Raw genomic sequence first — 27,727 nt, forward strand, 5'->3', positions numbered from 1 at the left:
TCAAATAAAAACAGGAGTGTCTTGCACAGAGCTGCAGCTTGGTGTTTCCCTTGTGTCATGGGCAGGTCTCAGAGATGAATTTCTGATGATCAGAACCTAAATTGCACACCCTGGTTAAATGATTAGTCTTATCACACAATGAAAAAACCTAAGAAATGTAAGCACATTTGGGAAAACTGTGTTATTCCAAAAAAAATTTGAACGGGTTTGCAAGGAGCATTCTCATCTGCCCCTAAATGCTCTATTACCTGTTTACTGATCACTCTGCAGTGCCCCTGCCCAGAGCAGCAGCATGAGTATGGTCCAGTGGCAGGGAATTTCTTACAGGCTCCAGCCCTGCAGCAGGTACTGCTTTGGGTCCTCATGTCCCTTCTCTCCCTGTCTGCTCCCTGTGACCTGGACTCTCTCCCAACCCGTTTTCTCCTTGTCTGGTCCCAAACTCTTGTCTGTCTGCCTGGGCCCTCTGCCTGGCCCTCCTCTCCTTGGGTCCCTTCTGGCTACCTTGGCCTGAGGGCAGCTGCCTGGGTTGTGGGCCCTCTTCTCATTGCCTTGACCATGGACCCTCCTCTCCTTGAAGACCCAATACTGCAGTTGCAAGAATGGCACAATCTTCATAGTCTGGAGAGGAAATCACTTGAATTTGTTTGGAATCAGCTGCCTTCACCCCTTCCCAAACAGCCAGCAATTTTGAGATGGCACTGGTGGACAATACTTGAAGGCCTTCAGGCCCAGTAATTATTAATTGTATCAGCAAAACTTGGTGGTAATTGCGCAGTTAGACAAGCTAATTTATACGTGGTTGAATGAAAGCTTACAATCAAACCAGGTAACTAGATTCTGGTTGAACAAGACTATTTTAGGCTCAAGGCCCAAATTATCTCGAGTTGGGATATTTGAATGTAGGACTTTCATTTAATGGCCATTAATGATCAGCTCAGTTTGAAACATCAAGCAGTGGATTGATTTGAATAGTCCACGGAAGGGGTCTGACCCTTTTTATTACTCCTAACAGTTTAGCAAATTAAAAATAAATTGGCAAGTGGGTAGTTGGCCAAAGTTTACTGGTTTTACCATGCTACTCATGTTGTTCTAAAAAGTTACAACCTTAGCCTCTCTGTGGAAGTTAAGTGCTCCAGGATGCCAATGGACACTCTCGAGCAGAAAATGATTTAAGATATGGCTTCTCACTCCTGGAGTAACTAGTCGATGCCAGGAGGAGTATCTGCAAGGGAGGATGTGGCTATCCATGGTGATCAGCCAGAGTGAATTGGCCAGGATGCAATAGAGATATTGAAGAACAGACCAGTGGTAACCTTGCTCGAGTGAGAGTGGGACTCAGAGCAGGGACCTCTGGGCTACTGACCAGTGGCAGTCTATAGTTTTTTATGAACGTGCGAGAGACACAGATTGGCAGTGCCACAGATTGGCCCGCTGGTGCAACCCCACTGTGTTTTTCATACTATCAAAGCTAACTGCTTTGTGTGGCTCACCTAGCTTTAAAAACATTTGAGTTTACACATCTTTGGACTTCACAAATGTGCTCACCCCGATTGAATGTGACTAATTTTCACTAGCACTGGTTGGGTCTTTCAACCTCTTTCGCATACTAAGAGCTGAGTGTCATTCTTGGTGTACATTTAATGTTCAAGCCAAAATATCATGGTGCTTTCATCCAGCAATTTCAAATTTTTGTCAACGAGTAAAGTAGAAGCGACTAACACCTAGGAACTCCAAATCTGATGATGGCTTTGGAAAACAATGCACATATTTTTACATGACTAATTACGAATGATGGTAGCCATTACAAGGGTACACAATGGTGCCCTAGTTTCTTATCCTGTTGAGGGGAAGATGGTAGTCATCTCCTCTAAAAGCCATCGATAAGCACTCAAGTAAGAGTATAACCTACTTGGCCCTGACCCAGTTCTTCAAGGATGAATTCTGCGATGTTGTCCAAAAGCTGAGTTTTGTCTTTCCATGTTATAGAGTTGAGCATGAAGTCCTAAGAAGATTTAAACTGTTTTGGTACAGCTCTGGCTACCTTATTTTTAAGGAAAAGCAGGAGTTTTCCTAATGAAAATGTTTGCTGATGATGAGAGAACAGTCGAAGTCAAGCAAATTGGTCAGAAGGTCAGAGTGTTTTGTGAGGTGTTGGAGGATCTGATTTTCACCCAGGTACATTTGTGAGCTTATGTATACAATTGGACTGAGAAGTCACCGTGATGATTGTAGTGTCTGCATCTAGCATACAAAACAGCATTGAAGATATGTGATATCAGTATTATTAAATATATTTGAGTGTTGTTTTTAATTATTGAAATGTGTGATAGAAATGTAAGGAATGTAATGCACTAAAATACCTGAAGCTTGCACACTATAACTTCATCAAGACAATGCCATAATATAGTACATTAGATTATTTAGGAAAATGCTGCAAACTCCAAAAATGTGTAAACCACATGAGGTCATTACCATTGCATTATACATATATGTACTATGTACTTCAGTTTGGAAAATCACATTGAGCATTGTTAGGAAGAACCAAAAATGTCATTTTGAGGAAGGAGCTAGAAAGATGGCTTGTGCAGCCTACAACAAACAAATAACTTCTTATTGTATTGTTGTAGACACATGTGAATGTATATCCACTAATGTTCATAAACAACCTTCTCAACAGCAAGATATAATTCAGAGCCATATGTCAGTAGGGCGTGGTGCATCTAGTTTATATGTTTTTTTTTTTGTATATGCCTATTATTTCGTGCAGGACTACAAGTACCAGATTCCACATAAATGTTAACTTGATTAGCTACTCACGCTTGATATTAGTCTAAAGGTGATCTTAGTGGTATTAACAGACGAGCTAAAAGACAGACATTATGTTAGAAACATTTAAGTGACTATGTATTCCTACACAATATTATAACGGAGTGCTATAAACTTCCCATTAAAAAACAAATATCAACTGAGACTGAAGGGGATCTTCCTTTAGTGGCGACTTGTTAAACCCCTCTGAATCAATTGGCAGGATGCAACATAGTCAGCTATGAGATGCCAGTCGACCATCAACTGAGACTAAAGGGGATCTTCCCTTAGTGGCGACTTGTTAAACCCTGCTGAATCAATTGGCAGGATGCAACATAGTCAGCTATGAGATGCCAGTTGACCACCTGCAAAACTAGACTGGATGAGTCCTCTTGTGGATCTGGACATCCTTTCTGACTCAAGTCATCAGGTTAGCATTTGTGCCACCATCTTCTTCACCCTCACATGCAATGTTCTCAAGCCTCCTCTATCTCTCTGCGGCCCTAGGTGGAAGTGATTGCACAACAGGAGCTATAATGTTAAATGCCCTGAATTTCCACCTATTAACCCGCACCTGGAAATCTCACTAGGGTATCCGAACATTTTCATACAGTGTTTGAGAAACTTTTACTTCAGGATCAAGAAGCAATACCTCTGTCAAAGAGAATAAAAGCAGGATGTTGATGGCAGTCTCACATTAAAGGTCATCTTAATATTTGACTAGCCAACAGAGAGAAAAGCAAAAATAGTACCCCTCCTGTACAAGAAGCCAACTAACATGATTTTGGGAAGAAAGAGGAGTTAATGGTACTCAAAACATGCATTAATTTCACTCAATGCATTACCATATTTGAAGAATTATTGCAGACAGTTCTAGGGACATCTTCATGAGGTAAAAGCCTGGAATTAAGAAAGACCTCCAGAATTGGTTAAACATATTTCTCATATTATTCTCCATGACATACTGTGTTATTGTTGCATACCAATGTTACTGATGTCCAAAGTATCATTACTGCTGGGTGCATAATTGCCATAGTGCAATTACCAAGTTACCTGTAATGGAGGCTGTTGGAAAATGAGCCTCTCTAAAGGGTTGCACCAAAGTTTTTATCTTCCTCCTCCTCTCTTTCTGACCTTTCTTTTGCTGGCTTTAGTACCATGTCCACTTTACCACTGCTAACCAGAGCCAAAGTGCTTGTGCTTTCTCTCCTAAAACATGGTAACATTTGCTCATAACCAATCAGAATTAATTTTCTTATAAGTCCCTAGTAAAGTGCACTACATGTTCCCAGGGATTGTAAATTAAATGCTACTGGTGGACCTGCGACACTGATTGTGCCACCCACTTGAGTAGCTCCTTAACCATGTCTCAGGCCTGCTATTGCAGAGCCTGTCTGTGCAGTTTATACTGCCATTTCGACCTGGCAAGATAAACCCCTTGCCAGGCTAAAATCTTCCCTTTTTATATGCATCATTCACCCCTAAGGTATGCCCTATGTGACCCACTGTGAAGGGTGCAATGGCTTACATGCCCTGGTATGAAAACTTGCAAATTAGTTTTTCCAATATTGCAAGGCCTATCTCTCCCATAGTTTAGAATTGTGATTACCTTATTACATCTTATACATGTAATTCATAATCTGGAAGAAATAGGTTGTCAAGTTTAGTGTCTCTGAACTCACAATTTAAATCGCAAGTTAGGTTTGAAATTTCAGTCCTGGAAATGCCATTTTTAGAAACTTGGCATGCTCTCACTTTAGCCACTTGGGGCCAGATGTATGTAGGTTTGGGTTTGCGATTTTCTACTAGCGAATCTTAGTGAGTCGCTATTAGGAAATCGTAAACTGGGATGTATAGCACTGTGTTTTATACCATTTGTGATTCCCAATGAGGTTGCAAATGACCTACCTCATCAATATTTATGACGTAGGTCGCAATTTGTGGCCCATTTGGGAATGACCGTACTCACACGGATGGTGGCCTGTTGGGGACAGCAGACCACCATGTCTGTGACTGCTTTTTAAATAAAACATTTTTTTTTTTAATGCATCCCGTTTTCCTTAAAGGAAAACAGGATAGATTTCAAACAAAAGAATGAAAAAATTTATTTTCATTTTTTCATATAAGGCAGTAATCCATGTGACCACTACCTGCTCTGAAAAAATATTTTCACTTCCGATTAAAAAAGGGGGAGGGGTCCCGTGGGGACCCCTTCCTGTTTGCGAATGGGTTACCACCAACTTGAAGGTGGTGGTAAGTACAATTGTTGTGTGACCGCATTCACGGTCGCCAAACAATCTTATATCCCCCTGTGACTCACTACGAGGAAGGAACACCCTTGGCATGCCCCTTCTTAATAGCAACTCGCAAACCTATTTTGCGAGTCGGTAACAGGTTATTGACTCACATAATAGGCTTGTTACATGGGAAAAATCATTTTCCCGGTCGGAAATGGCCCGATGGGCCATTTGTGGCAGGGAAAATACTTTTATACATCTGGCCTTTGGTGCCTGCTGCCTGTCTCCAATACAAGTTTGGGGTGGGGTGACAACTAGGCTTTGCATTCCCTCTAGATGCCCACACACACAAAGAGAGCTTAGGTGTGACTGATAAGCCATCGACATTCTGAAGTGGCATACTGGGTAAGATGGGTGGTAGAGGCTGATACTTACCCCTGAATGGCCAGTACCCTTTACCACACAAAGGGCTGCATACCTCTTGTAGTGAGTCTGGAGCCAGGGCAGGCAGGGAGGACCTCTCTGCACTTCAAAGACCTTTCTTTGAAGTTTCCCCACTTCAAAGGCACCACTGGGTAGAAGATTTGGACCTCAGACACCACCAACTCAGTCCACTTCTGGACCTGTGGATACACTGCCAGGAAGAAGAATGACTATGCTGCTGTAAGGACTGCCACTCTGCTGAGCTGCTGCTCAGCTAGACTTCTGCTTTGCTTTGCTTTGCTGACCTGCTGTCCTCCTGCCTGGGAATGAGAAGGACTGGACCTGCATCTCTCCATCCCAGAACCAAAGTTACTCCAAGGGCTTTCTGACTTACCTCCTGTTTTCTGGGACACAAAAGACTTCCAACTCACCTGCTACAGCTCCTGGACCCGTCTTCACCCAGCTCCTGACCCTCAAGAGGCACCCCTCTAGACCTGGGACCTTGAAAGTGGTTTTGTGTCCCTTGAAACCAAGCTTTTGGGCTCTTTGTGATGGTGAACGGGCCCGCTTGTACCGGAACTGCACAGCTGATACGAAGAATAAGTGCTAGCCTCCACAAGCTTTTCTCTTCCCAGAGCTGCATCATTGCTTGCGACTGTGAGGCTCCATGCCACCCATCCATGTTGCCGGCAGACTCTTCACTCCCGCAGACCACCACCACCAGTGAGACTTTCCTTGCTTCCGCTGAACTTCTTGCCTGCAAACTGGACTCTTGGGTCAATTTTGAGAAGGTAAAACTTCAGCGCGACTTACCTGGGACTGTATCGACCCACACTCCATTGCGGTTTTCCTGAACTTTTGGATCTGCCCCAGGCTAGCACAACCAGATCTCCCCAGTTGGTCCTTTATGCTTTTAAGAACTACAAGGCACTTAAATCTTTACAAATTCATATCTCAACTTCTATTTATTGGAATTTTGTCCCTTTGGTCTTGTTGTAATCATAAGATTAAGCTCTATGTTTCTAACCAGGTGTGTGATGGTTTCCCTGCTTTACTGTTTGAAGTGTTGCGCAAACACTCTACTCATTGCCTCTTAAGTTAAGCCTGACTGCTCTGGGCCAAACTACCAGAGAGTGAGAACATGTTAACTTTTAGTGTGTATCAAACTTACCCTGACTAGGATTGTGGTTCCTGCTTAGAAAGGATGCACACCTCTGCCAACCAGAAAACTGATTTCTAACAAAGGCTGTAGCGTATCCTTCACTTTGGACTTCCCTTTCAATCATTAGATATTATTAGCCATAAAAAAAAAACGAGCTATAGCTCATGATTTTCAGACTTCTTTCCTATGGCAAACCACATATTGAACTGCCAAGATCTCGAGTGTGATCACACTTGGACTATTGTGGCATAGAGTGCAGTGGCACATCAGAAGAAACAAAATATTATTGGGAAGATTTATGAAAAGTGATGCTACACCTAGTGCAGCGCCACTTTTCTTGCGCGCCTTAGCACCCCCCTAACGCCACCATGTGTCCACCATATCTAATATATGGCACGCTAGTTCAATGCTTTGCAGGATTAGCGTAACAAATTCTGACGATAATCCTGCAAAGAACCCAGGGGCCCATTGAAACCAGTGGGAGCCTCCTTTTAATGCCTGGTCTGAGCAGGCGTTACAGTTGCTGAAACAAATGATGCAAAGAATTATCTTAGATTTCTTTACGCCTTTTTTTCACCCCCCCAAACGGTGGAACGCCCCTTTGCTTACATTATGCTTGGCCAAAGGGTTACAAATTGGTGCGATGAATGCATTGCACCACTTTATAAATTTGGCACCGCGATTTTGGCCTCGGCCCACAATAGCATAGAAAAAATGAAGCTAATGTGGCGCTAGGAGCCGCCAGGGGCTCTTAAATCTACCCCTATATATTACATGGAGGACGTCAGTGAGATTTGGGGTTGCAACTGTGGAATCTAGTCAGCTTTTCAGCCATGAAGAGAATATGAGGACACTGAAATTAACCTTGCCCTTGGAAGCTTTCAATTATTGAGAGGTAGCTTACCTATCGCTGGGATGGTGCATATTGTGGTGGCCAGTCTGACATGGCTGTTCTGAGGCCTCTTCAAGATCCCACACAGAAACTGTCTGCCCACACAAAAGCAGTAACAGAAACTAGAGGAGTTAACATGAGAGATGCCTTTTTCAGGGAAAATTAAGATGCCTGCTTGGTGATAGTGGTCGTTAAGTCCACATGAATGGTTTGAATGCAGCAGATGAAGCCCTTGAGAGCTTCTGGAGCAGCATTTTAAGCTCCAACAGCAGCTCTGGTGCAGTAGGTAACAAAAGGATCCAAATGAGACAGTAGTCAATAGAAGAGAGCTTATTATTGAAACAGGCTTGTGGTTTTTCTAATGTCTATGTCTCTATTTTTGTGGCCTCAAATGGCCACACACTACAATACTTCAAAATATTCAATTGCTTATGTGTTCATAACAGTTCAACAGTTCTTTTAGTTAGATATACGTTCTGTGCATGTCTTTGCAAGTCTTTAAATGGTTTGGAGTACTTGTATTGTATGTTGTAGCAGTCACTGTACACATGTTCGTGTGTTGCATTTTCAGCTCCTGAAATTTTTTAATGTGCTTTGTGGTTTTTATAAAGTGCTGCCTATTCACTAAAGAAGAAGAGGAAATGCACCGAATAAAGAAGAGGGACAAATGATAGCCCAAGGCTTCGAGTTTACACTGGTGCCTAGAGAGACCAGCCTAGATAATAGAAGTGTTTATAGATACGAAACTCCAATTAGCCATGATTCACAAGCATGTTAACTGGCTCACAGAAAGTGAACAAATTCATTTGAAATTCTTGTTACAAGGATGGAATGACTAGTAAGATTACTAAATCCCTGATGTCTAAAATAAGGGCTGCTTGAGTCTCTATCCCGATGGTTCAGAGGTGCAAAGTTACCAAAGCTGCTGAGATTGAGTTTGAAAGTAGGGAGAGACAAACGGAAGCAGGGCCGCTCCAGGCAGTCCACACATGCAAGCGGCAAATGTTGACAAAGCCACTCATGTTGAATTTAAAGTAAGGAGTGGCAAAGTTTGGCAAGGCCACTCAGGTTGACAGCAAACAGCTAACAGCAAATGAAAGCAGGGCTGCTCCAGACGGTTTGCCGGTGCCAGTGCCAAAGGCTGTCAAAGCCGCTCGGGTTGAGGTTAAAGTGGTGAGTGGCAGGGTTTGACAAAGCAGCTCAGGTTAAGTTTGAAAGTAGCAAGTAGCAAGGATTGAGGAAGCCGCTCGGGTTCAGTTTGAACATTTGACGAAGCCGCTCGGGTTGACTTTGAAAGTAGCGAATGGCATAGGAAAGCAGATGCAGCCACTCAAATTGACTTTAAAAGTAGTTAGTGGCAAGGTTTGAAGAAGTCACTCGGGTTGAGTTTGAAAGTAGCGAGTGGCAAAGGAAAGCAGACACGGCTCGGAGTCACTCTAGATTTGGAGGACAAGTCTTGGGCTACCCGGCAGATATCAGCAAGCAACAGGGCAGCATTGCAAAGCAGGGCAGCAGTTCCTGGCAGCAGTCAGTCCTGGCAGAGTGGCAATCCTGACACACAGTAGTCTTTACTCCAGCAGCTTTTTCTTTAGTCCAGAAGTGTACTGATTTCTGGGGGTCAGGGACCCAGTACTTATATTAGAAAGTACCTTTAATGGGGGTGACTACAAAGAGTTCTTGGGAAGTGAATAGATCCCCCTTTCAGGTCACTCTCTGCTCCAGTCTATCAGTGGGAGGCAATCAGCCCCTTTGTTTGGACTCTAGACACTACCCTTCGAGGTGCAAGTGTGAACCCCTCCCAACCTTATTGCCAGGAAGACCCATCAGTATGTAGATGCATGCAGATGCAGTTGAGTATCCTGTGTTGTAGGTTTCTGAAGAGAATGCTAAGTGTGCCTGACACCTGGCCCAAGCCAGACGTGTATTGGAAATAGGGTGCGGGCACACAGGGCAGTGAGTGCACAGAAATGCCTACTTTCTAAAAAGTGGCACTTCTAAAATAGTAATACTACATCCGATTTTAGCAGTAAAGAGGATTTAATATTACCATACCAATGGTACTAAACATGATGCAGCTACTCCTCTTGGATCAGAAATTACAGCTTAAAGGTATTGCCTTGGCAGGAGGTTTTAAGTTCCAAGTCAGGGTGGCAGTTAGACTGCACACATAGGCCCTGCAGTGGCAGGCCTGAGATATATTTACAGGGCTACTCAAGTGGGTGGCACAATCAGTGCTGCAGGCCCACTATAGCATTCAATTTACATGCCCTGGGTATATGGAATACCACTCTAGAAGGGACTTATAGGTAAATTAAATATGCCAGTTGTGGACACACCAATGTTTCAATGTTTTAGAGGAGAAGCACATGCAGTTTAGCAGTGATCAGCAGTGGTAAAGTGCTCAGAGTCCTAAGGTCAACACGAAGATACAGCAGCAAAACAGGAGGTAAAGGCAAAGGGCCACATGTAGGTAGCCTTTTGCACGTCACAAACAGCGTATTTCACGATTTGCCAAAAAGCACATCGCGATGCACAAACCCAGTTTTGTGATTCGGTAACCTAGTTACCGAATCACAAAATGGGTGTGCGACTCACAATTAGGAAGGGGTGTACCCTTCCTAATTGCGACTCGCAGTGCAATGTAGGATTGCAAACCAATCGCAGTTTACACCCATTTCAAATGGGTACTAACCCATTTGGAAAAGGGAAGGGGTCCCTGTGGGACCCCTTCCCCGTTGTGAATGTCACGGACCACTGCCTGCTCTGTAAAAATGAAACGAAAACGTTTAATTTTTTGTTTTTGTAATGCATCTCATTTTCCGGTAAGGACAACGGGCTGCATTACAAAAAAAAAAAAAACTGCTTTATTGAAAAGCAGTCACAGTCATGGTGGTCTGCTGTCCGCAGCAGGCCACCATACCTGTGAGGGCCGCCATTCGCAAGGGGGTCGGAACTTGCGACCCACCTCATGGTTATTCATGAGGTGGGCATTTGCAACCCCCTTGTGAATCGCAGATGGTGTCAGGGACACCATCCTACACCATCTGACTCGCAATTTTCAGGTCGCAAAACCGAAATTTCGTACATGTGGCCCAAAATGTCTGGAGTAAGAACAACCTAAGGATGCTAGGTCTAACAGCTTTCATGGATTGTTTTGTGCAGGAAGGTGACCTTTCCGGCACAAAAACAAACTTACATGCAACGCAGGCTCCCATGCACCATTGTGCATGGTATTTTGTTAAGTAACGTGCATTTCTGCCCTTTCCCTGTGGCCCAGGGCAGTGCAGTAAGGTCAATATGCCTCTAAGCATATATGTGACATCAGTCCACAGATAATTGCTTTCTGTCCACATAAAAAACATTATCGAATTCAGCAGGTAAGAAATCTTGCTAAATGTACTCAGTGAGAGAAAATCCACTCCCGTTTTCCTATTTGATGGCAATGTCATTAACTCTTATCTTGCCCAACTCACTTATGTTCTAGTAGGAGGAGGCATGAAGAAGATCTTAAGTCTAGAATATTATGAACAGTGTTTTAGCCACAAAGAAATCTCATGACAAGGACAAAGGATGAATTTAGGAAACTCAAGGGAAATTCTTTTCAGTGCAACGAAATCTTGCAGAGGCCAAACAACACAACAGAGGTCAATGCAGTGGATTATCTGCCCCATTTGTTTTTGTCCCAATGGATTTCCTACTTGGTACCGATCCAGAAGGATAATTTGAAGAAATAATCATTTTCAGACCCAGGCAGGGTGCTGGAGATCCAGTAATAATTTAAAAGCAACTCTGAATCTAGAAGTTAGCATAAAAGTCAGAAACGCGTTATAATACACAAACATTCCATGCCTCCCTGAAGGGACCGACATATTTAATTAATAAAGTGAATACAGAGACCGTTCTACACCTTCAGTTGGAATATACTAGTGATGAGAAAATGGGTTATCTTTGAGAATAAGAAACTAGTGCACACTGAACCCGGGGACATTAATGGAATGATGGATGAATGATAGAATCAATGACAAAGACAAAAAAAGGAAAAGTGAACACAGAACACATTAACTTGTTGCAAAGGACGAATGGGATAGGTGTGACAACTAAGAAACACATCTTAGCTGCAGGTTTATTCTCCCAGCAGGTTGCACCGTAAAAATCACAAAGCAGGAGACGGTAGGTGGAAGAAGGGAGAAATTAATAAAAGTAAAATGAATGTAACAATTACTAATATGAAACTGCCTAGGAATGAACACAGAGACAATGAGAAATAAAGTGCTTACGTAGTTGCTTGAAAAAGTGAATTAAAACCAGCTCAGACCTGAGAGCAGCTCTTAGGATTTATATAACATAATGGGGCTTGGCTGCACTATAGAGGACTGTGGCAGAGGAAATTCCCCATATGTTTAGGTTCTAACAGGAAGTCGAAAAAGAGGTTAGGACCTGCAGACCAGCCTGGGTTTTTTAGGGTGTAGACGCCCTAGGCAGTACATGGAGACATGATTTTTAATCCAGCCGCACTGCGCTGAATGGATGAACAATCCTAGTGCGAAACTGGAGCTTTAAAACAGCCATCAATGAGGATTTCCCATTGCACGTATTCACATGACACTCTCATCAGCAATACTTACTCTATTTCAAATAAATGCTAATTGGAAATTCCCTGCTGTATATCCCCTTCCAGCATTCACAACAGAAATATGATGAAACCACAGTACGCATGGACTTGGACCTAGATGCTGCTGGGGCCGCTCCAATCCTCTTCCAAGGGAAAGGACACCACCATTCATTGTCACGGCCCCACTCACCCAGGAAGCTCAACACATCAATTTACCCGACTGGTACCATCCCTGTGCTCAGCATCTGAGTCTTAACAAGCTACACAGTTCTTTCAAAAACAAAATTCATTTGACCTCATTTGTTATTATTCCTTTATTTGTATGGACATCCTTTTTGAAGTAAGCTAAACAAATCTTAGCTGAAATGTCACAGCATATCTCCTAGCCAAGACCATTACTGTGCCTTTCAGATTCCTCCCTCAGAAGGCTCACACATACATCCTGCTACCTCGTCAAATGAAGGTTCTCAGCTCTGTTAACAGCAATGCACAAGGGATACAGAAAATATATTTGCATTACAATACAGCCCACACACGATTTAAGGGAGTAACCATAGTATATTTAGCATATTTGTATTAAATCTGACCTCACCCAAGTCTTCTTTTGATTTGGCAAGAAGAGCAATTGGGTGAGATGTTTTCCCTGAAGAATTATTAGCTAATGTAGTCGCTTAAAGAAAAAATTGCATGTCTTGGAAAGTACAAATAATGATGTACTATAGCTGTAAGAGGAATATAACGATTTTCTCTCAATATTTATTAATGTGTGTGCACAAGCCCACTCTTTCTAGAGAAGACTGTATAAGCATACTTATTGTGGATGATCTCAAAAGACCTGCAGAACTGTGCCATTAGCATGGCCAGTCAAGGCAGTATACGACTCTGTGTAAAGTCCTCAGCTCTGTGTGCATTGTCTCTTTTCTGTGTGCCGTCCTTGTCTCTGTGCTGTCGTCTCTGTTTTGTATTCTCCATCTGCTAAGTTCTGTGTTTTCTGTTTTCTCTTGTCCTTTCTTCTCCTTGAATATTATCCCTGCCATGGCACGTGGTCCATCTTTCTCTTTGTGTAAATTCCTCTTTGGTTCCTGTCAGCTGAACTTTATTTTTCACCTGTTGCGTCCGTACATGCAATCCACTCAGTAATGTGTGCATTGTATTTTCACCTCTGCATGTATTTTTCAAACTGACTTCAGTGTATTGTTCACTCTGGTTCCTGAATTCAATTTTTCCGTAACCCTAGTGCTTGCTATACTTCATGATGTCTCCATAGGCCCTCATTAGGAGTGTGCATTCTCATTCTCATAAGATTCAGTATGAACGGGTATCCTAGCAACTCAATAGATTGGGAAATAACAGGGTTTCTGAGTTTTTAAGGAGTAACAAGTTAAAATTGAATTTACCCTACTAATGTCTGTATGTTTTTCTCGAGTATTGTACCTGGAGGCTTCACCTACTTGATGCACGTGAAACCTCCATGTACAATTAGTAGTTCTTCCACTGAAATTGTTGTTCCGATGGACCAAGTAACTCTTGCGTACTCTCTGAGTGCTGAATTCTCTTATTGGATGCTATCCGCCATAACTTACAAATTAACTTGTGTCTACTATGCATGTTTGCCTTTTATCATGTGTATGTTCTGTGTGTGTGATCTGCCTATCCCCTGTGTTGTGACTTGTGTTCTTGCCAAGTGTTTTTTTCCCTCCTTTCTGTGTTGTCCATTCCAATTTGTGTTATGTCCAGACTGTGTTCTGTTGTATTTGTGTACAGTCCCTTTCTCTATGGGCACAATGTCATGCCTGCACATTGTGTCTTTTATTCTCTATGCTTTCTGTCTCTTCAGATATAGATGTGCAAACCTCATAATGAAGGGCCCTACTTAATGTTGGGCCGATGCAGGACATCTGCCAAAATATGGGTGATGTCCTGTACACCATGCTGAAACTGCATTAATATTAATTGCACACTAAATACATCTGCCTCTTTCAGGTGTTCCACCATACTTTAATTAAAGGCTGTTTTCACCTAATGTTGTAAATGTAAATATTACATTAACATTTATTTGTATAGCACTGTTGGACCTGACCCTGTTTACAGAGTCTCCCCCATAATTTTTCTTCTATTGTTGAAGTATTTCTTGTTGGCATTAGGACTCTGCACTTTTTTTCCTGCTAACCAGTGGTAATGTGCTTATGCTCTCTCCCTAAAGCATGGTAAAATTGGCATCTACCTGATTGTACATTTAACTTACTTTTAAGTCTGTAGTGAATGATACTACATGTACGTAGGGTCTGTAAAAGAAATGCTACTACAGGCTTGCAGGCCTCAGTGTACCACCCACTAAATTAGTCTTTTAGAACATGTCACAGGCCTGCCACTGTAGCCTGTAGTGCAGCTTTAAACTGCAATTGGGACCTGGTAAAATACACAATTTGTCAGGCCTAAAGCTTCCTTTTAAATACAAATAAGTAACCCCTAAGGTATGCCCTAAAGACTCATAAGGCAGGGTGCATTGTGTTTAAAAAGTAGGATATATGCACTGAAGTTTGACTTGACCTGACAGTAAAAAACTTGTAAAGTCGTTTTTCAATATTGATAGGGTATCTTATTACTTTTAATAAGTGATAACGTTGGACTGAGAGAAGATAGAGTATGCTGTTTACCCTCAAATGAATTTTAATTTAAAATGCTCTTTAAAGTCAGATTTTAAGTCACAAATCTAAAAATGAAACTTTTTGAAAGTTGACCTTTTCTTGCCCTAACCTTTTGTGCCTTCTGCCAGTATCCTGGGTGACATGACTCAGCTGTTGGGGTTTGTGTAACCCTTTCAGAAAGTACCATAAAGAGGACTAGATTTGGGCCAGATGGGCCATCCTGTCAGGATTGTTGATGATGAGCTGTGCCCTGACCTATTTGCATTTCAAAGAGCTAGCCTTCTGCGTACAGAAAGGAACTTGACACTACCCTTTTGTTACACCAGACATCTTGGAGTATTGACAGGGAAAGGGAAGAACTTTCCAGAAACAGATGTGGCAATAAGACTGGGTGTCATCCAGCTTTAAAGGCTGCCATAAGTGTAAATATTGTACTTATAGAGCCCATCTGCAGTACACTCCTGGACCTGTAGATTTTATAGAAGCACTGCCCTGCCACCATAGGACTGCCCTGCTGCTACCAGAAGACTGCCCTTCTGTCTGAAATGGAAGACTGGACCTGCTTCCCCTCATCCCAAGATAACTTAAGTGGTTTGAGGGGTCAGTTGGCTGAGCTCCTGTTTGAGTTACAGGTACAGAACAAGCTCCTCAGAGCTTCAGGGTATTTAGGTGTTATATTTTGAATGTGCCTGTTTGTCTGGGACGGCCAAAAAAATTAATTCAGCTGTACTTCTACATTTTGCAATTTGGAGATTAGACTAAGAAAAAGTCGAAAGATGTTCACCAGAAACTGATGAAAGAATAGGGCTGTTTTGCTCTCTCTTTTACTGAGGTAAAGTTTCAAAATGCTGGTGTGCATCCGTGCATGAATAGTAGGAACACCTAATGATTCAGTAATTTCGCTTTCTATTTGCTTGAAATAAGTTCTACATCTGATCCACATAAGAAAAGATCAAAGGAATAAATAAGATCTGGTACAGGATAAAACTTCAAGATAATTAGCGGTGGGCTGAGCAGGGAGCTGTGAAGAGCACCTCAGGACCGATGTTGCTTTGAGGAAAGCAGTGGTGAGATTGTGACCCTTTTCACTGTTGAGACGGAAAGGAAGTGTCTTGATATAGAACCATATACGTTCTTCCTTTGGGGGACATACAGTAAACTAGAATTTAGTAGCGTGACCGACTGTGTAAGGCGATTGATCTAGTAAATTAAAAAAGTACTCATTCTCAATGTCTTCTAGACTAAAAACTAGTCTGAAAGTGATTGAAAAGTAATATTGAAAGACAGGTATTTCAGTGAGAAGCTGAAGCGTCTTGCAACCAGTTCAAGTTTGGCAGGTTTGACCAACAGAAGAGTGCTGATCCAAATCACCTCTAAATATGTGTGTTTTTATTTGTAAATGTCTTTAATACATAAGGCTGCGAGACAACTAAAGATATCCTTAGCCAAATTTTAAAATCAAGAGTCATTTCTGAGACTCCTCTACAATGACATGGAATTGTGCCAGTGTCATCACTGGTCACCAACTGTGCTTAAGTGGCCACATTTTAATATAGTTCATGCTGTGTCCGAAAATGACTCATTTGAAGTACTCCTCCTCGCTTAACTATACCCCCATATTGTTGCCTTTTTGCCACAATATGTTGCTGGAAAAAATTTAAACATTTGTCTCAACCGAACCCCATAGAGTCATCAAAATAAAGTAAAATAAGTATTGCAATCCAACCTCTAGCTTTCAAAATCATGAATGACCATCATGAGGGTTTGTAAATCTATATGTCCATTTAGACATGTATCAGATCTCCTAAAGAATCAAGGACCCAATACACCACGTATTTGCTGGAAGTGGCCGGCATTCGCGGCACCTGACAGAGAAGAAAGGGTGCCGTGCGAGCTCTGCCATGTAAAAACATCACTGCACATTCCGAGTGCTTTGATAACTGTTGCTGTTAATAACGGCGCACGTTATCGCGCTTGCAGGATTTTGAGCGTTATTTGTTTATGTCTTTAAACCATCAAAGGGTTGATCTTCTATGCAAATCCCTCGAGGCTGAGTGGCCTCATCAAAACATCATATTGGTACATTAAAAATGGAATGAACATAAACAACTCCAACTGCGTCGAGTCCGCGACAGCTAATGCATGATCTCCGCATTTTATGTATAGCAACGCTCTGGACAGTGGGCAAGGGAATAAACACTGCTAATTACTACCAATGCCTCGAGGGCACGTATGGCCCTCTCTACAGGTTGCATAGCTGCCGCCTGTTGCCTGACGTTGTTACCTACTGAAGACGTTCCCGGTAACGACTTCAGGTTATACGTCTGAGCATTTCTTGCATAGAAAACTAATTTATATTCAGTGACGGCTACACTGCACCTTCTTGAAGATGCTGCTGAACAGGATGGAGCAGACAGGAAGGGGGGCGTTAACAGCTTGAGAGAAACTGGTATGAAATTACATCCATCAGGCAAACTCATTAAATTGTAATGTTGATACTTTTACTGGGCAAAAATAGTCATTTTGATACAAAAATATTGATATTTTCCAAACGACCAGCATTGGTATTAAACGACATTCTAACATGGTAGAGGGTTTGGTATTCAGACTGGGATTTAAAAATGAACTTGTGAGACAAACAGGAAGATACCACATAAAAATAAGGACTGCTCTTAAGCTGGTACTTTATCATTTGTTGTGAATGTCTGAGACCTCATTGCAGGGGTAGTGAGCCACTGTTTGCCCAACACTACTGATCCTGTGGAGAACTGTAATTTTGGAGTAAGGCATTATCATAGTAGACTGAGTTTTAAACTTTGGAATGTTTCTTGAGTATGAGAATCAACGTTTAAAAAACGATTCTTGTGTGTTATTCAATATTAACAACTTTCCAGGCACTTTTCTATCTCCTGGAAACATTTGAAGGAGCAAGAGAACCTAGAAGTGCAATGCTCCAGCACATTTCGTAGTTGTGATTTGTACGGAAACTCCTGTTTCTGTCTGAATCAGAACTTAACTTTGACTTGTAATGAAGGTGTGTGGGAAACTGAGTTACTGGTTGAGAGGGATGTGAGACCTCAGGCACGGCCGCAATCTTTGTCAAGGTGAGCCACAAAAGTCACTAAATTAACCTGTGTATAATCGCCTGGTAGTTTGACACCAAACCAGTCAGGATCAACTTAGAAGCAATGTGTAAAGTATTTATGGAGTACTTAAACAGTAATAAAGTGAAAACACAGCACACAAAAAAAACTCATACCAATTTAGAAAAATAGAATAAAATATAATAAATGATTTGCCACCAAAACAACAAAATTCCAATCAGTGGAACCAGTGATGAGCAATTTTAAAGATTTTAGGCAAGTACAGCACCTTAAAGCACAAAGGGGGTCATTCTGACCCCGGCGGTCTAAGACCGCCGGGGCCAGGGTCGGCGGGAGCACCGCCGACAGGCCGGCGGTGCCCCGCAGGGCATTCTGACCGGGGCGGTTCGGCCGCCGGTTTACCGCTGCCCTTAGAATCCCCCATGGCGGCGCAGCTTGCTGCGCCGCCATGGGGGATTCTGACACCCCCTACCGCCATCCTGTTCCTGGCGGTTCGCCCGCCAGGAACAGGATGGCGGTAGGGGGTGCCGCGGGGACCCTGGGGGCCCCTGCCGTGCCCATGCCAATGGCATGGGCACGGCAGGGGCCCCCGTAAGAGGGCCCCGAAAAGTATTTCAGTGTCTGCTAAGCAGACACTGAAATACGCGACGGGTGCAACTGCACCCGTCGCACCCCTGCAACTACGCCGGCTCAATTCTGAGCCGGCGTCCTCGTTGCAGGGGCATTTCCTCTGGGCCGGCGGGCGCTCTTTAGGAGAGCGCCCGCCGGCCCAGAGGAAATGTCTGAATGGCCGCCGCGGTCTTTTGACCGCAGTGCGGTCATTCAGCGGTGGTACCCTGGTGGACGGCCTCCGCCGTCCACCAGGGTCAGAATGAGGCCCAAAGTGTCTTCCAGGGTTAACTGGTACTCGAAGGAAAAATCTAGTGTAAAGTTGTTTGTGTTCGCATTGAGGTAGCTCCTTTGAAGAGTAATTTTGGTACGTGACAGCACCTCCCTTCCCTCTTGTCTGGATGTCCCATCCTGCCATCACCCAGTACTGCTTTGTGATACCCTCTGAGAAGAATATACAAAGGCCAAGTGCCAACTACACGTAGTCATGTGACTCAGGATACAGGATGCAGGTGCCAAATCATTAGGACAAGAAAATGACAACTTTCTAAAAGTAGCTTTTTCGAAATTGTGACTTACAATCTTACTTTACCATTAAAGAGACTGTTTCAGTAATTTTTCTCTGTTAGTTTCCTGTTATTGGACAGTTTCAGAACACATAGTAGAGATCAGCCTATCTCCCCCCACATCTGGGGCATTGGTCTGTTTCCCATGGGTATATTTTGATAATGCAATTGGGGATTAATTATGCCTGCTACAGAGATTCTAATTATATCAGCTTAAAGTAATTTTAGAACCTTTATGTGTTGTAAGACTGTAATCCATTCTGTGTAATCCTTGTCTAGATCTGTCACTAACTTGGTTCTCAAACTCTCCTGGTCGGGTTTGGCCCATATCTACTATCATTTGGTAAGCTAAAAGCAAAGTCCTCCTGCCTTCTCTATATGTCAGGATTAGTTAATGGGTACTGCTGCTGTTTCATAATTCCACGTCAAATGCACCCTATGTATGATTGGGCTCTTTGTCAGTAAGTGATCCACAGAAATGTCATATATCTATTGGCGGCTCGTGAATGTATCTATCATGCCATCCCATGTCAGTCGCAGACTCTCTTTATCCCTGCCTCCGTTCATAATTTCATATTGGTTATCTTAACAATCTCACTAGATTTAGCAGGACACCAACTCGGAGTGGCACATTAACCAATGGTATAGAGCTAAGCTGCTCAGTTTGAAATATGTGGAGTATGTCTTGGCTTGTTTAACAAACTGTTGAGGCTGACCATAGTTCTAGCTCTATATTGGCCTTCACTGTTCTTAGGCACATTGTAAATACCACTGACCACTCACCCAGATCCAGCCCCACACCTCCAACTATGGGCCTGATCTAGATCTTGGCGGATGGAATACTCTGTCACAAACATGACGGATATCCTGTCTGTCTGCTGTATTACGATCTCCATAGGATATATTGGGGTCGTAATATTGTGGATGGGATATTCAGCACGTTTGTGATGTTGAGTTCCCATTCTCCAAGATCTAAGTCAGGCCCTATATGTTTTCTTTCTTCTCCAGGCTGGTGCAAGTGGGCTATTTGCCTTCTCATTTCTTTGCTCCACAGTTAGTTGAATGGAGCTTGAAGCTTGTCACTAGTATTAGCTGGGCAGTGTGTAACATCACCATGTCTGTGTATCCTCCTCCAAGGCAGAAACAGACTCATCAATTCCAATACCTACGGAAAAGTGCATATCACACCTTGCTCATGTTTAAAGGTTACACAAAAATGCATTTGCATTGTTTAATTTATTATTAGCCCACTTATTATTAGGCCCCTTCCCCACACCTTTTGTGCAGCTTTTTTCCATCACCTAAAGCCAATTTACTCCTGCCCAGAGCAGAAGTACATTTTGTTTTACTGTGTGTAGGAAAGTACCATCTTGCCTGGCATGTTACCCCCATTTTTCACTGTATATATGTTGTTTTAGTTGTATGTGTCACTGGGACCCTGGTAACCCAGGGCCCCAGTGCTCATAAGTGTGCCTGAATGTGTTACCTGTGTAGTGACTAACTGTCTCACTGAGGCTCTGCTAATCAGAACCTCAGTGGTTATGCTCTCTCATTTCTTTCCAAATTGTCACTGACAGGCTAGTGACCATTTTTACCAATTTACATTGGCTTACTGGAATACCCTTATAATTCCCTAGTATATGGTACTGAGGTACCCAGGGTATTGGGGTTCCAGGAGATCCCTATGGGCTGCAGCATTTCTTTTGCCACCCATAGGGAGCTCTGACAATTCTTACACAGGCCTGCCACTGCAGCCTGAGTGAAATAACGTCCACGTTATTTCACAGCCATTTTACACTGCACTTAAGTAACTTATAAGTCACCTATATGTCTAACCTTTACCTGGTAAAGGTTAGGTGCAAAGTTACTTAGTGTGAGGGCACCCTGGCACTAGCCAAGGTGCCCCCACATTGTTCAGAGCCAATTCACTGAACTTTGTGAGTGCGGGGACACCATTACACGCGTGCACTACATATAGGTCACTACCTATATGTAGCTTCACCATGGTAACTCCGAATATGGCCATGTAACATGTCTATGATCATGGAATTGCCCTCTCTATGCCATCCTGGCATTGCTGGTACAATTCCATGATCCCAGTGGTCTGTAGCACAGACCCTGGTACTGCCAGACTGCCCTTCCTGGGGTTTCTCTGCAGCTGCTGCTGCTGCCAACCCCTCAGACAGGCAGCTGCCCTCCTGGGGTCCAGCCAGGCCTGGCCCAGGATGGCAGAACAAAGAACTTCCTCTGAGAGAGGGTGTGACACCCTCTCCCTTTGGAAAATGGTGTGAAGGCAGGGGAGGAGTAGCCTCCCCCAGCCTCTGGAAATGCTTTGTTGGGCACAGATGTGCCCAATTCTGCATAAGCCAGTCTACACCGGTTCAGGGACCCCTTAGCCCCTGCTCTGGCGCGAAACTGGACAAAGGAAAGGGGAGTGACCACTCCCCTGACCTGCACCTCCCCTGGGAGGTGTCCAGAGCTCCTCCAGTGTGCTCCAGACCTCTGCCATCTTGGAAACAGAGGTGCTGCTGGCACACTGGACTGCTCTGAGTGGCCAGTGCCACCAGGTGACGTCAGAGACTCCTTGTGATAGGCTCCTTCAGGTGTTAGTAGCCTTTCCTCTCTCCTAGGTAGCCAAACCCTCTTTTCTGGCTATTTAGGGTCTCTGTCTCTGGGGAAACTTTAGATAACGAATGCATGAGCTCAGCCAAGTTCCTCTGCATCTCCCTCTTCACCTTCTGATAAGGAATCGACCGCTGACCGCGCTGGAAGCCTGCAAACCTGCAACATAGTAGCAAAGACGACTACTGCAACTCTGTAACGCTGATCCTGCCGCCTTCTCGACTGTTTTCCTGCTTGTGCATGCTGTGGGGGTAGTCTGCCTCCTCTCTGCACCAGAAGCTCCGAAGAAATCTCCCGTGGGTCGACGGAATCTTCCCCCTGCAACCGCAGGCACCAAAAAGCTGCATTACCGGTCCCTTGGGTCTCCTCTCAGCACGACGAGCGAGGTCCCTCGAATCCAGCGACACCGTCCAAGTGACCCCCACAGTCCAGTGACTCTTCAGCCCAAGTTTGGTGGAGGTAAGTCCTTGCCTCACCTCGCTGGGCTGCATTGCTGGGAACCGCGACTTTGCAAGCTACTCCGGCCCCTGTGCACTTCCGGCGGAAATCCTTCGTGCACAGCCAAGCCTGGGTCCACGGCACTCTAACCTGCATTGCACAACTTTCTAAGTTGGTCTCCGGCGACGTGGGACTCCTTTGTGCAACTTCGGCAAGCACCGTTTCACGCATCCTCGAAGTGCCTGTTTCGGGCACTTCTCCGGGTGCTACCTGCTTCAGTGAGGGCTCTTTGTCTTGCTCGACGTCCCCTCTCTCTGCAGGTCCAATTTGCGACCTCCTGGTCCCTCCTGGGCCCCAGCAGCGTCCAAAAACGCCAAACGCACGATTTGCGTGTAGCAAGGCTTGTTGGCGTCCATCCGGCGGGAAAACACTTCTGCACAACTCTCCAAGGCGTGCGGGATCCATCCTCCAAAGGGGAAGTCTCTAGCCCTTGTCGTTCCTGCAGTATTCACAGTTCTTCAGCCTAGTAAGAGCTTCTTTGCACCAACCGCTGGCATTTCTTGGGCATCTGCCCATCTCCGAGTTGCTTGTGACTTTTGGACTTGGTCCCCTTGTTCCACAGGTACCCTCAGTCAGGAATCCATCGTTGTTGCATTGCTGATTTGTGTTTTCCTTGCATTTTCCCTCTAACACGACTATTTTGTCCTTAGGGGAACTTTAGTGCACTTTGCACTCACTTTTCAGGGTCTTGGGGAGGGTTATTTTTCTAACTCTCACTATTTTCTAATAGTCCCAGCGACCCTCTACAAGGTCACATAGGTTTGGGGTCCATTCGTGGTTCGCATTCCACTTTTGGAGTATATGGTTTGTGTTGCCCCTATCCCTATGTTTCCCCATTGCATCCTATTGTAACTATACATTGTTTGCACTGTTTTCTAAGACTATACTGCATATTTTTGCTATTGTGTATATATATCTTGTGTATATTTCCTATCCTCTCACTGAAGGTACACTCTAAGATACTTTGGCATATTGTCATAAAAATAAAGTACCTTTATTTTTAGTATAACTGTGTATTGTGTTTTCTTATGATATTGTGCATATGACACTAGGTGGTACTGTAGTAGCTTCACACGTCTCCTAGTTCAGCCTAAGCTGCTCTGCTAAGCTACCATTATCTATCAGCCTAAGCTGCTAGACACCCTATACACTAATAAGGGATAACTGGGCCTGGTGCAAGGTGCAAGTACCCCTTGGTACTCACTACAAGCCAGTCCAGCCTCCTACATTGTTGTGCAGCGGTGGGATAAGTGCTTTGAGACTACTTACCACTCTTGTCATTGTACTTTTCATAAGAGAAAAATATACAAAACAAGGTCAGTGTATATACACATAGCCAAAAAGTTTTGCATTTCCTCTTTTCACTCTTTTCTAAGTGCTGAAAAGTACTTCTAAACTTTCAAAAAGTTCTTAAAAGTTTAAAAAGTTTTTTTTCTGTCTTTCCAAAAAGTTCTGAAAACTTTTTTCTCTTTTTCTATCACTTCAACTCTCTCTAAAAATGTCTGGCACAGGCCAAAAAGTTGAACTGTCCAAACTTGCATATGATCACCTTAGCTGGAAAGGAGCAAGGAGTCTCTGCATAGAGAGAGGTTTGAGTGTAGGGAAGAATCCTTCTTTAGAACTGTTAATTAATATGCTTAGAGTACAGGATAAGGCCATAAGTGCCCAATCTGTAGAAAAAGTAGCTAATGGTTCTCAATCTGATCCAGGGACTCCCCCAGGAAAAGGTTCAGGAAAGAAACTTCTCAGCCTGCCCATTACTAGACAGTCTAGCATAGTTGGTACAGAGGTTGAATCACATCATACTGATGATGTGCTCTCACATTATGCTGGTAGCCAAGCTGTTAGGGTGCCCTCTGTAAGGGACAGGTCTCCTTCTGGTCATTCCCATCATACCTCTGTATCTAGAAATGTCCCTCCCACCCACCCTGATGACAGATTGTTAGAAAGGGAGCTCAATAGATTGAGAGTGGAACAAACCAGACTGAAGCTCAAGAAGCAACAGCTGGATTTGGATAGACAGTCTTTAGAAATAGAGAGGGAAAGACAGAAGATGGGTTTAGATACCCATGGTGGCAGCAGCAGTATTCCCCATAGTCATCCTGCAAAAGAGCATGATTCCAGGAATCTGCACAAGATAGTTCCCCCTTATAAGGAGGGGGAGGACATTAACAAGTGGTTTGCTGCACTTGAGAGGGCCTGTGCTGTACAGGATGTCCCTCAAAAGCAGTGGGCTGCTATCCTATGGCTATCATTTAGTGGAAAAGGTAGGGATAGGCTCCTTACAGTGAAAGAAAATGATGCCAATAATTTCCAAGTTCTTAAGAATGCACTCCTGGATGGTTATGGCTTAACCACTGAACAGTACAGGATAAAGTTCAGAGATACCAAAAAGGAGTCTTCACAAGACTGGGTTGATTTCATTGACCAGGCAGTGAAGGCCTTGGAGGGGTGGTTACATGGCAGTAAAGTTACTGATTATGACAGCCTGTATAACTTGATCCTGAGACAGCATATTCTTAATAATTGTGTGTCTGATTTGTTGCACCAGTACTTGGTGGACTCTGATCTGACCTCTCCCCAAGAATTGGGAAAGAAGGCAGACAAATGGGTCAGAACAAGAGTGAACAGAAAAGTTCATACAGGGGGTGACAAAGATGGCAACAAAAAGAAGGATGGTAAGTCTTCTGACAAGGGTGGGGACAAATCTAAAAATGAGTCTTCATCAGGCCCACAAAAACACTCTGGTGGGGGTGGTGGGCCCAAATCCTCCTTTAATCAGAACAAGGAAAAGAAACCATGGTGCTATTTATGTAAAATAAAAGGCCATTGGACAACAGATCCCAGTTGTCCAAAGAAAGGCACCACAGCTCCTACCCCTACAACCCCTACTGCTACACCTAGTGTCCCTACTAATAGCAGTGGTGGTGGGAGCAAACCTACTAATAGCCAATCCAAGGGAGTAGCTGGGCTCACTTTTGGTAATTTAGTTGGGGTTGGTCTGATTAGGGAGACCACAGAGGCTACTTTAGTCTCTGAAGGGGCTATGGATTTAGCCACTTTGGTTGCTTGCCCCCATAACTTGGAGAAGTACAAGCAACTAACCCTAATTAATGGTGTTGAGGTCCAGGCCTACAGGGACACAGGTGCCAGTGTCACAATGGTGATTGAGAAACTGGTGCACCCTGAACAACACATACTTGGACACCAGTACCAAGTAACCGATGCTCACAACATAACACAAAGCCACCCCATGGCTGTTGTAAATCTCAACTGGGGGGGGGTATCTGGTCCAAAGAAAGTTGTGGTAGCTTCAGATTTACCTGTAGACTGTCTATTAGGGAACGATTTGGAGACATCAGCTTGGTCAGATGTGGAGTTGGAGGCCCATGCAGCAATGCTGGGCATCCCAGGGCATATTTTGGTTTGACAAGGGCTCAGGCCAAAAAGCAAAAAGGACAGGGAAGCTTGGATCCTGGAACAATGGACCAAGTGCTCCCTAAAGCTAGGGCTAGTAGAAGCAAATCACTTCCTACTATCCCTCCCTCTACAGTGGATTCTAATTCTGAGGAAGAAGAATTCCCTCCCTGTGCAGAACCTACACCAGAGGAGCTGGAAGCAGACACTGCTGAGCTTTTGGGTGAAGGGGGGCCTGCCAGAGAGGAGCTGAGTGTGGCACAGCAAACCTGTCCCACATTAGAGAGTCTCAGACAGCAAGCTGTCAAACAGGCTAATGGGGATGTCAGTGACTCACACAGAGTTTACTGGGAGGACAACCTCTTGTATACTGAGCATAGGGATCCTAAACCTGGAGCTGCCAGGAGATTAGTGATTCCTCAGGAGTACAGAAAGTTCCTCCTAACACTGGCACATGACATTCCCTTAGCTGGGCACCTGGGTCAAATGAAAACTTGGGACAGGCTTGTTCCCCTGTTTCATTGGCCTAGGATGTCTGAGGACACAAAATAATTTTGCAAGTCCTGTGAAACCTGTCAAGCCAGTGGCAAGACAGGTGGCACCCCAAAGGCACCCCTTATCCCACTGCCTGTGGTTGGGGTTCCCTTTGAAAGGGTAGGGGTTGACATAGTTGGCCCCCTTGACCCTCCTACTGCTTCAGGCAATAGGTTTATCTTTGTGGTAGTGGACCATGCCACAAGATATCCTGAAGCAATTCCTTTAAGGACCACTACAGCTCCTGCAGTGGCAAAGGCCCTCCTGGGAATATTTTCCAGGGTGGGCTTCCCAAAGGAAGTAGTATCAGACAGAGGAAGCAATTTCATGTCTGCATACTTAAAGGCCATGTGGAAGGAGTGTGGTGTAACTTACAAGTTCACAACACCCTATCATCCACAAACAAATGGACTGGTGGAGAGATTTAATAAAACTCTCAAAGGCATGATTATGGGACTCCCTGAAAAACTCCGCAGGAGATGGGATATCCTTCTACCATGCCTCCTTTTTGCCTACAGGGAGGTACCCCAGAAAGGAGTGGGCTTCAGCCCCTTTGAACTTCTTTTTGGACACCCTGTTAGGGGTCCACTCACACTTGTAAAGGAGGGTTGGGAACAACCTTTAAAAGCTCCTAAGCAGGATATTGTGGATTATGTACTTGGCCTCAGATCAAGGATGGCTGAGTACATGAAAAAGGCCAGTAAAAACCTTCAGGCCAGCCAAGAGCTCCAGAAGCAATGGCATGATCAGAAGGCTGTTTTGGTTCAGTACCAACCAGGGCAGAAAGTGTGGGTCTTGGAGCCTGTGGCCCCAAGAGCACTCCAAGATAAATGGAGTGGACCCCACACAATTGTTGAAAAGAAGGGTGAAGTCACCTACTTGGTTGACTTAGGCACTGCCAGGAGTCCCCTTAGGGTGCTCCATGTCAACCGCCTGAAACCCTACTATGACAGGGCTGATCTCACCCTGCTCATGGCAAAAGATGAGGGACAGGAAGAATACAGTGATCCTCTACCTGATCTCTTCTCTTCCACAGAACAAGATGCTCTGGTGGAAGGTGTAGTTTTGGCTGATTGTCTTACTGCTGAGCAGAAAGATAATTGCATAAATCTCCTAGGACAATTTTCAGAACTCTTCTCCATTGTGCCAGGCACCACTTCTTGGTGTGAGCACACTATAGATACTGGAGACAGTTTACCTGTCAAAAGTAAGATCTATAGGCAGCCTGACCATGTCAGGGACTGCATAAAGCAAGAAGTTCAGAAGATGTTGGAACTAGGAGTGGTTGAGCACTCTGACAGTCCATGGGCTTCTCCTGTGGTACTGGTACCAAAACCCAATTCTAAAGATGTAAAGAAGGAAATGAGGTTTTGTGTCGACTATAGAGGTCTCAACTTGGTAACCAAAACTGATGCTCACCCTATACCCAGGGCAGATGAGCTCATAGATACACTGGCATCTGCCAAGTATCTAAGCACTTTTGATTTGACTGCAGGGTATTGGCAGATCAAATTGTCAGAAGATGCTAAATCTAAGACTGCATTTTCTACCATTGGAGGACATTACCAGTTTACTGTAATGCCTTTTGGTCTGAAAAA

The sequence above is a fragment of the Pleurodeles waltl genome, chromosome 3_1, assembly GCF_031143425.1.
Source record: "Pleurodeles waltl isolate 20211129_DDA chromosome 3_1, aPleWal1.hap1.20221129, whole genome shotgun sequence".
NCBI lineage: Eukaryota > Metazoa > Chordata > Amphibia > Caudata > Salamandridae > Pleurodeles > Pleurodeles waltl.